Source organism: Macaca fascicularis, chromosome 3 (genome assembly GCF_037993035.2).
Source record: "Macaca fascicularis isolate 582-1 chromosome 3, T2T-MFA8v1.1".
Taxonomy (NCBI): Eukaryota; Metazoa; Chordata; class Mammalia; order Primates; family Cercopithecidae; genus Macaca; species Macaca fascicularis.
In genome coordinates this window covers 127,237,881-127,246,318 of record NC_088377.1, presented here as the reverse complement: position 1 = coordinate 127,246,318, position 8,438 = coordinate 127,237,881, and the positions used below count along the sequence as shown (strand labels likewise).

General features: G+C 37.7%; 1 long non-coding RNA gene across 7 annotated transcripts in view; it reads right to left on the bottom strand.

Annotated features, from left to right (window-relative positions):
* Window positions 1–8,438, bottom strand: part of LOC102131474 (uncharacterized) — a 183,116-nt gene that overhangs the window by 27,762 nt on the left and 146,916 nt on the right. For 4 of the 7 annotated variants that reach the window (XR_010585778.1, XR_010585776.2, XR_012433225.1 and 1 more), the window contains exon 5: window positions 225–352. This is a non-coding gene — a long non-coding RNA (uncharacterized lncRNA). Of the gene's footprint in view, window positions 1–7; window positions 353–8,438 lie in introns of those variants that run through there. The other 3 variants (XR_006696815.2, XR_001489597.3, XR_010585779.1) reach the window with 1 other exon arrangement.

The window sequence follows — 8,438 nt, the reverse complement described above, 5'->3', positions numbered from 1 at the left end:
TAGTTCATTTTATTTTGCTTTTTAAAGAAAGGCATTTCAGAGATTGAGAATGGAGAGACAGCAAACAGCAAAAGACACTGATCTCCTGCTACACTTTCTGCTGTGCCTCTCTGGGCTATGAAGGCCAAACTCATTTAGTCCCTTTCAGGCAGGCCATTTCCCTCAGGATAGCGAACCTGGTATAAAGGGGTCTGGAAGGCCAGTATTCAGTGATCTCCAGGTACCTGAAGAACTCCAAGTCTCCTCTACTGGTCACCACCTCCCTGTGCTGACTTGTCCAGCTGTTTCCTCCATGACTGAGTGCAGATGACATTGCTCCCTTTCCCCTTTCCAAGGTTCTCAGAGGCATTGCCTGTGGGTGACAGAACATTTTGTATCATTTTAATTGGTATTTAAGGATATTTTCAAGCTAGAGTTATATAGTTTTCCCTTTCTTTGCAGATGTTCTATAAGCCTATTTCTATGTCTCTTATTCATTTTTTGCTTATAAATTATTAATATGAATGATAAATGCCCACTTTAGAAAAATGTGAATCCTAAAAAATATAAACTGGTAATAAAAATCCCAAAATCTCACCATTAATTACTAAGCTACTAATGTTTCTGTAATCCTACTTTCAGGCATCCATTCTGTCTCCCTTTCTCTCTCTTACTGAATATACCAAAATGGACAGATCTATTCTATCCAATCTCTGTCTCATACAGATTTTCTCAACTGCATTGTATGGAGACAGAGGAATACAGAATTGAGCACCAGGAAAGTTTTAGGGTGCTTTTATTCCTAAGGTCTCCACCATGAACTGAGTTTATGGAGAAGCCACTCCTCAACACAAGTACCATTTAGGAACTTCTTTCCCTATTTAGGTCACCTTCCTATTGGCCTCTTGATATCAATAAACAAGTTGTCAGAAAACAAAACTACCATGGCAGAAGAAAGTGACAGGCACATAAAGTACCAAAATATCTCAAAGTTTATCAAAAATCCTGCCTCAAGTATGGAAAGTGCAATCCATTTTCCTTTCCAGTGAATATGTGGCAAAAGGATTTTCTTCTCAAATATTCATTTTAAGATAAGGAGCAGGGAGACAGAGATCTATATGCATTTGATTTGGGATGGTTTCTTTGAAGGTTACTTTGGTGGAATTGCAACTTTAAAGCTATGATGTCGCTTTATCAGAGCAAAATGAATGAATGTAAATGGCAGGTAGTCATTGGCAGAGAAAAATTTCCAGTTGTCAGAAAAGGAAAAAATGTGCAGAGATACACCAGAAGAGCAGGCTGGGTAATAGTGGAGATGCTTCTCTTCCAGTTATCTCTAAAAGGAAGTTTGGTATAGTGAGGATTTGAATTTGTTCAGCCCTTTTTTATCAGAGTTTTTCACATTATTAAGGAGGAAGAGTAATAGAATAAGTCCTCTGCTGGCAGCTTTCCTATCCTGTGGTTTATTAGTGTGTATGTTTCACTAGTAGGGCATAGAACAAAGATTCTAGGGAGGGGACACAAGAATAAAGTTAAGGGAATGAGCTTTCGGCATGTCTGCCTAGGGTTGAATCCAGTTTTCCCATATACTTTTTGAGTGACTTCACCAAGTTGACTGGTCTGGTCTCATCTATATAAGGATAATAAAATGAGTTCTTACCTGATAGGGACACTATAAAGATAAAGCAATGTAACTAAATATCTTGAACTTAGTATGTACTAAAAATTTAGTTATATTCTAGAAGCTCTGCCAAAAACTAAAGGCAGAAACTTAGGTGGTTTGACCTCTCCCTGATCCTCTTCAGCCCAAGGTATTGCTTTTAAGGCCAAGACTTTTCATGTATTTAGCAGGTACAAATTTTGGTCCACAAACTTGAGTGTGCATGAACTCTTTACCTTGTATCATCCTTCAGAGCAGTAGGAGTTTTGTATCAGTTATGACTGGCTCTTTTCCCTTGGTTATGGCAGAATCTCAAAGATTTCTGAGGTACCTGGAGGGGATGAGCTGCTGATGTCCAGTATATCCCGGCTGCTACTGACTTCCTGATGGTTGTTGCCTACTGTGGTCCTTTTGAAGTTCCCTGATTCACTGTGTCCCTACCCATGTAAGTAAGAGAGTCTTAAGCTAATACTTAACTAAGGTGCCAAGATCTCCCCCCTGAGATGCCCCTTGGCTCAGAGGAATGAGCCCTGTCTCATACCTGTTACCCCCTCAAAGGCTTTCTCCCCCATCACCCTCCTAGCAAAATCTCAACTGATACAACTTTTCCAACAATGTGCCTTGGGATTCTTCTGTCTTTCATCCTACTCAAATTCTGGCTGCAAGGACTACAAGAACCACAAAGCCTGGTAACTTTCTTTAAAAAAAATGGAGGCAGGAAAATCTTAGGGATAAGAAGGACAAAGTAATATTTCAATTATTTTGCCACAGACACAGGATACCATCAGTTTTCTTTAATGCCAGGGTAGTCAAATGGGAAATTTTTTCCTGCTACATTCAGCCTTGAAAAAGTATGTTGTAAGAAATATAGTATGAGAATTACTTGTGAGTGTAATTATTTAGCCACATTTTTGCCTTATGGGGCTCTTCTATCCATGAAATCCCCTCATACAGGGGCCATTCTTGGCCTCTGCTCACTCCTCCCTCAGCCTCAAGCGCATTTGCCTCCACCTTCTATCTAAGAGCTGTTTCTTAGCTCTCAACGCCTGGAACAAATGCTTTCTCCTCCACGAAGTCCTTTGTGATTCTTCACACCCTCCTCTTTAATTCTAATGAACCACTTCTTTCTCTCACAGCACCATATTCATACCACTACACAACAGTTACTTCTTCGGTATTTTGGACTAGTATTTTCTGTTTCTGCTTTCTCAGGATGATAAGCATCTTGAAAACAAGTTAGGGTAGTGACAAATAACTTACTCTTAAAAAGAATTTGAGTCAATTTTAATTAAAGTAATGATGTAAGAGAGAAACTAGGTTGCAATGAAAGTCTAGTAAGTTTCTTTATGTTTAAAGGAGAGAACACAAGGGATTTTTTGTTTGTTTACTTTGTTTATCTTTTCAGGGTTTTTTTTTATAAGACAATAATTCTTTATTTTTACATTTATTAATTACTGGAATTTCTTCTTTTAAATTATTATTATATTTTAAGTTCTAGGGTACATGTGCACAACGTGCAGGTTTGTTACATATGTATACATGTGCCATGTTGGTGTGCTGCACCCATTAACTCATCATTTACATTAGGTGTATCTCCTAATGCTATCCCTCCCCCCTCACCCCTCCCCACAATAGGCCCCTGTGTGTGATGTTCCCTTTCCTGTGTCCAAGTGTTCTCATTGTTCATTTCCCACCTATGAGTGAAAACATGTGGTGTTTGGTTTTCTGTTCTTGCCATAGTTTGCTGAGAATGATGGTTTCCAGCTGCATCCATGTCCCTACAAAGGACATGAACTCATCCTTTTTTATGGCTGCATAGTATTCCATAGTGTATATGTGCCACATTTTCTTAATCCAGTCTGTCACTGATGGACATTTGGGTTGATTCCAAGTCTTTGCTATTGTGAATAGTGCCACAATAAACATACATGTGCATGTGTTTTTATAGCAGCATGATTTATAATCCTTTGGGTATATACCCAGTAATGGGATGGCTGGGTCAAATGGTATTTCTAGTTCTAGATCCTTGAGGAATCGCCACACTGTTTTCCACAAAGGTTGAACTAGTTTAGAGTCCCACCAACAGTGTAAAAGTGTTCCCATTTCTCCACATCCTCTCCAGCACCTGTTGTTTCCTGATTTTTTAATGATTGCCATTCTAACTGGTGTGAGATGGTATCTCATCGTGGTTTTGATTTGCATTTCTCTGATGGCGAGTGATGATGAGCATTTTTTCATGTGTCTGTTGGCTGCATAATTGTCTTCTTTTGAGAAGTGTCTGTTAATATCCTTTGCCCACTCTTTGATGGGGTTGTTTGTTTTTTTTCTTGTAAATTTGATTGAGTTCTTTCTAGGTTCTGGATAGTAGCCCTTTGTCAGATGAGTAGATTGCAAAAATTTTCATCCATTCTGTAGGTTGCCTGTTCACTCTGATGGTAGTTTCTTTTGCTGTGCACAAGCTCTTCAGTTTAATTAGATCCCATTTGTCAATTTTGGCTTTTGTTGCTGTTGCTTTTGGTGTTTTAGACATGAAGTCCTTGCCCATGCCTATGTCCTGAATGGTATTACCTAGGTTTTCTTCTAGGGTTTTTATGGTTTTAGGTCTAACATTTAAGTCTGTAATCCATCTTGAATTAATTTTCATATAAGGAGTAAGTAAAGGATCCAGTTTCAGCTTTCTACTTATGGCTAGCCAATTTTCCTAGCACCATTTATTAAATAGGGAATCCTTTCCCCATTTCTTGTGTTTGTCAGGTTTGTCAAAGATCAGATGGCTGTAGATGTGTGGTATTATTTCTGAGGGCTCTGTTCTGTTCCATTGGTCTATATCTCTGTTTTGGTACCAGTACTATGCTGTTTTTGGTTACTGTAGCCTTGTAGTATAGTTTGAAGTCAGGTAGAGTGATGCCTCCAGCTTTGTTCTTTTGGCTTAGGATTGTCTCGGCAATGTGGGGTCTTTTTTGGTTTCATATGAGCTTTAAAGCAGTTTTTTCCAATTCTGTGAAGAAAGTCATTGGTAGCTTAATGGGGATGGCATTGAATCTATAAATTACCTTGGGCAGTATGGCCATTTTCACGATATTGATTCTTCCTATCCATGAGCATGGTATGTTCTTCCATTTGCTTGTGTCCTCTTTTATTTCACTGAGCAGTGGTTTGTAGTTCTCATCCTTAATTCTTAGTTCTTGTTGCATATTAGTATAAGCTACATGATTTTTTTTAAGTAGCAGGGCCCAGGCCCCACTCTCAGAATTCTGATATAACTGCTGTGAGGTGGGGTTCAGGCATTGAAATTTTTTAAAAGCTTCCTATGTGATCCCAATGTACAGCCAAGGCTGAGAAACTTTAGTATGGAGATGAACTCCATTGTCCTTCAATTTATGAAGGGTTTTCAATTGATGTTTCTCATTCTCCTACCTCCTCAATTTCCTAATTTATTTATCATCCTTTTGTATTACACATATTTTTGTGAACCACCTCAGATTCTTTTGAGAATAGGCAGAGTTTAATAAGCCACTAAAATGGTGAGCTAGTAAGTCCCAACAATCTCTTCCCAGTATACTAAGATGTTTCCATCAAGTCTATAAAACTTATTTTTAAAGAACATTCATTGCATCCTCTCCCCACAACTCATACCTCAAAGACTTCCTTTAGCTGAAGAAAACAGCAAAGCAGATTTTATTGTTTTTTAAAAAAGACATATATCAAAACTTCAAAAATTTGGGTATCTTATAAAACTTGGTTAGATTTCCCAACATTCTATTAGTCTAAAATTCTGAATGTAGAGCTGACTAATAAAAAAAAGTTCTTTTTAAAAATGAGATTTTTACATCAGGATTGGATTATTGAAATAATAGAGCCACAATTCTTTTAGGACCTGAAATTGTAAGATTGAACCAAATAAAACTGAATCATGTGTTTTAAACTATATATTTGGTCAGAACTCTCTTTAGTGTAGCCAAGTCCTTTGTTCATAATTAAATATTACAATAGAATCTACTATAGTTTTATCTTAATTGAATATGAGCAGTTCTATTAAGCAATTAGGGCACTGAGTTTTTTCTAAAATAAGTAGAAAAATTACATAAAATCTTCCATAATTGATCTAATTTAATTCCATAGTACCAAAATTTACCACAATAATTGTATCAGGGCATGGATGAAGAGACTTCCTCTCAATCATTTCAAAACAATAGTAAATATCAAAGATCACTATCCTGACATAGCAAATGCAAAACTGCTTTCATTGAAACTTCGAAGGGCACAAATACTCCACTTATTCCAACTTATTTATAGAAATTTATTCTCTTCTCTACTTTGGTTTCACAGAACTTCTAATACCTGATTTTTTGACTTCCTTCTGGTTTCACCCTAAAAACCCACCAGAAAGTAAATCTTTTATAAATTTAACAAATTACGTTTTTCAGGACAAAAACATATAATGAGAAAAAAAGGGGACCATTTTCCCACCAAATAGCTCTGAGAGATGTAGGAGCCAGCTCGCTCATATTTCAGGCATGCTGGCAAATTATAAAGTTACATGAGCTGTTACAATATCTTTGTGTTATGGTCTTTCCATTAATAAAATAGAAATTAGAGCATCTCCTACTTTCCTCTAGCCAAGATGGAAGTCATGAGATATTAAACTCTATTCTTTCTGTGAAGAGAAAAGGAAGGGCTGACTATAACCATTAATCTACACAGTAGGAACTTCACAAATACCTAAATTATATATGTTAGGAATTAATAGAGATTTTTAAAGCTCATTAAAAGCTTCCTGAAGTATAGACCAATTTTTTACATATGTAAGACATTATTTTTTAAATTAAAGTAGCAAACTCAAAGATGAATTCATTTTCCCTCCTGCGCTCTATCTCATAACCTCTGGGATAAAGCACATTTTTATTTCCCTGAATTGCTTTTTTTTTTTTTTTTTTTTTTTTTTTCTTAATTGGCCTCTCTGGATAATTCCACAGGATAAAACAGAAAATAGTCTTTGGGATTAGTAACACTGAACAGGTGCGAAATGTACCACTGAAAAGCTAGTTAAACCTCAAAGGTGGACGCTCCAACTATAATTTAAATGAGAGACACACAGCCTCATCAGTGCCCATATGTTGGCCAACTGGGGATGCTCTTATCAGAGCAATCTTTATAAATGTAACAAGCCTGTTTCAATGCTACCCACAGCATGAGGCTGATTTCTATTTTGCATTGTAATAGATTATACAGCTTCAATTTTCAATGGACATGCCCTAACATATTGGGTCTCTCAGGAGACACAGCAGTGGCATTGACAAGGAGGGGCAGAGGGCTAAGCAATACCATGCAATATTTAAAATGTGTGTTTGTGTGTGTGTTTCTTTTTTTTGACAACTAGCAAACTGTGATTACCAAATAGGATGATTCACCACTTCCTGCTGTCAGATATAATAGCATCTTCTATTGTAGAAGCCTGTTACAGAATGACCGTCTAAATATCTTTTGAAAGATATGTGTGTTAACATATTGATCATAAGATACAATGTCTAGCTTGTTATATATGAAAAAATATTGCTGTATAGCTTTTCTTTTTAAAGACTGGAATAGGGTAAGGGAGAATGTGGCACCAAGGGAATAAGGCCAGCACTATACCACAGATCACACTAATACCTGCTGATGTTATGTCACCTTTGTCAGAATGGTCTCCAGGTGGTTACTGAACTAAGTGAGAAACTACAGAGATCAACAATTCGAGTTTGTCCTGGGACTCAGGACTTTCAGTGCTAAGACCGAGAAAGCCCTAGGCAAAGCAAGGCCAGTTAGCAGAACTCCTGGAAATTTGTCTTTCACTTACCATCAGTGCACACTTTGATCTGAAATAGCATAAAACCATATATTAACTACCCAAAAACTGACAACTTTGCTAGGGCACACATGTGATGGTATTTAAAAGAAGACAGAATACTATGATAGGTAGACTTTTCAAGATTACCTATACACACACACACACACACACACACACATATTTGTGTGTATAAATATCTATATATATCTATATATCTATATCTATATATATGTGTTTGGTTGATGGAGTCTGGCTCTGTTACCAAGGCTGGAGCATAGTGGTGCAATCTTGGCTCATTGCAACCTTCCGCCTCCCAGGTTTAAGCGATTCTCCTGCCTCAGCCTCCTGAGTAACAGGCGCTCACTGCTATGCCTGGCTAGTTTTTGTATTTTTAGTAGAGATGGAGATTTCACTGTGTTGGCCAGGCTGGTCTTGAACTCCTGACCTCAGGTGATCCACCCACCTCAGCCTCCCAAAGTGCTGGGATTACAGGCATGAGCCATCGCACCAAGCCCCTAACCATTATATCTAGGCAAATAATTTCTTGACCATTTTCTAAATGTTTGTATGAGAATTGGGCACTATGATCTTTGAGATGACTGGGAGGTCTTGCCAATATGATCTCATACCAGACGGAAGGGAAATCAAAACTGTATTGGGTTGGGTTTTACTAATCTCAATCTTGATGGAATTGTTGATGTTACAATCTTAGCAAAATGAAAGACCAGATATCACAGATTTGAAAATTGTACTGCATTGGACTAGGGTATTCCAATAGGATTTTCCTTTTGGAGGCCATGATGAAGGTTACCCATTGTGAGTGACCAGTATCCTAAGGAAGGGGGGATTCCCAGGGTCGATCACCCTGAAAAGCAGCAGCGCCAGACAGAAAAGGAAGCAGGCAGGGAAGCAGGTTGTGAGGCACCCTAAGGGCAGACATGATCTGAGTGAAACCACATTTAGCACTAATCC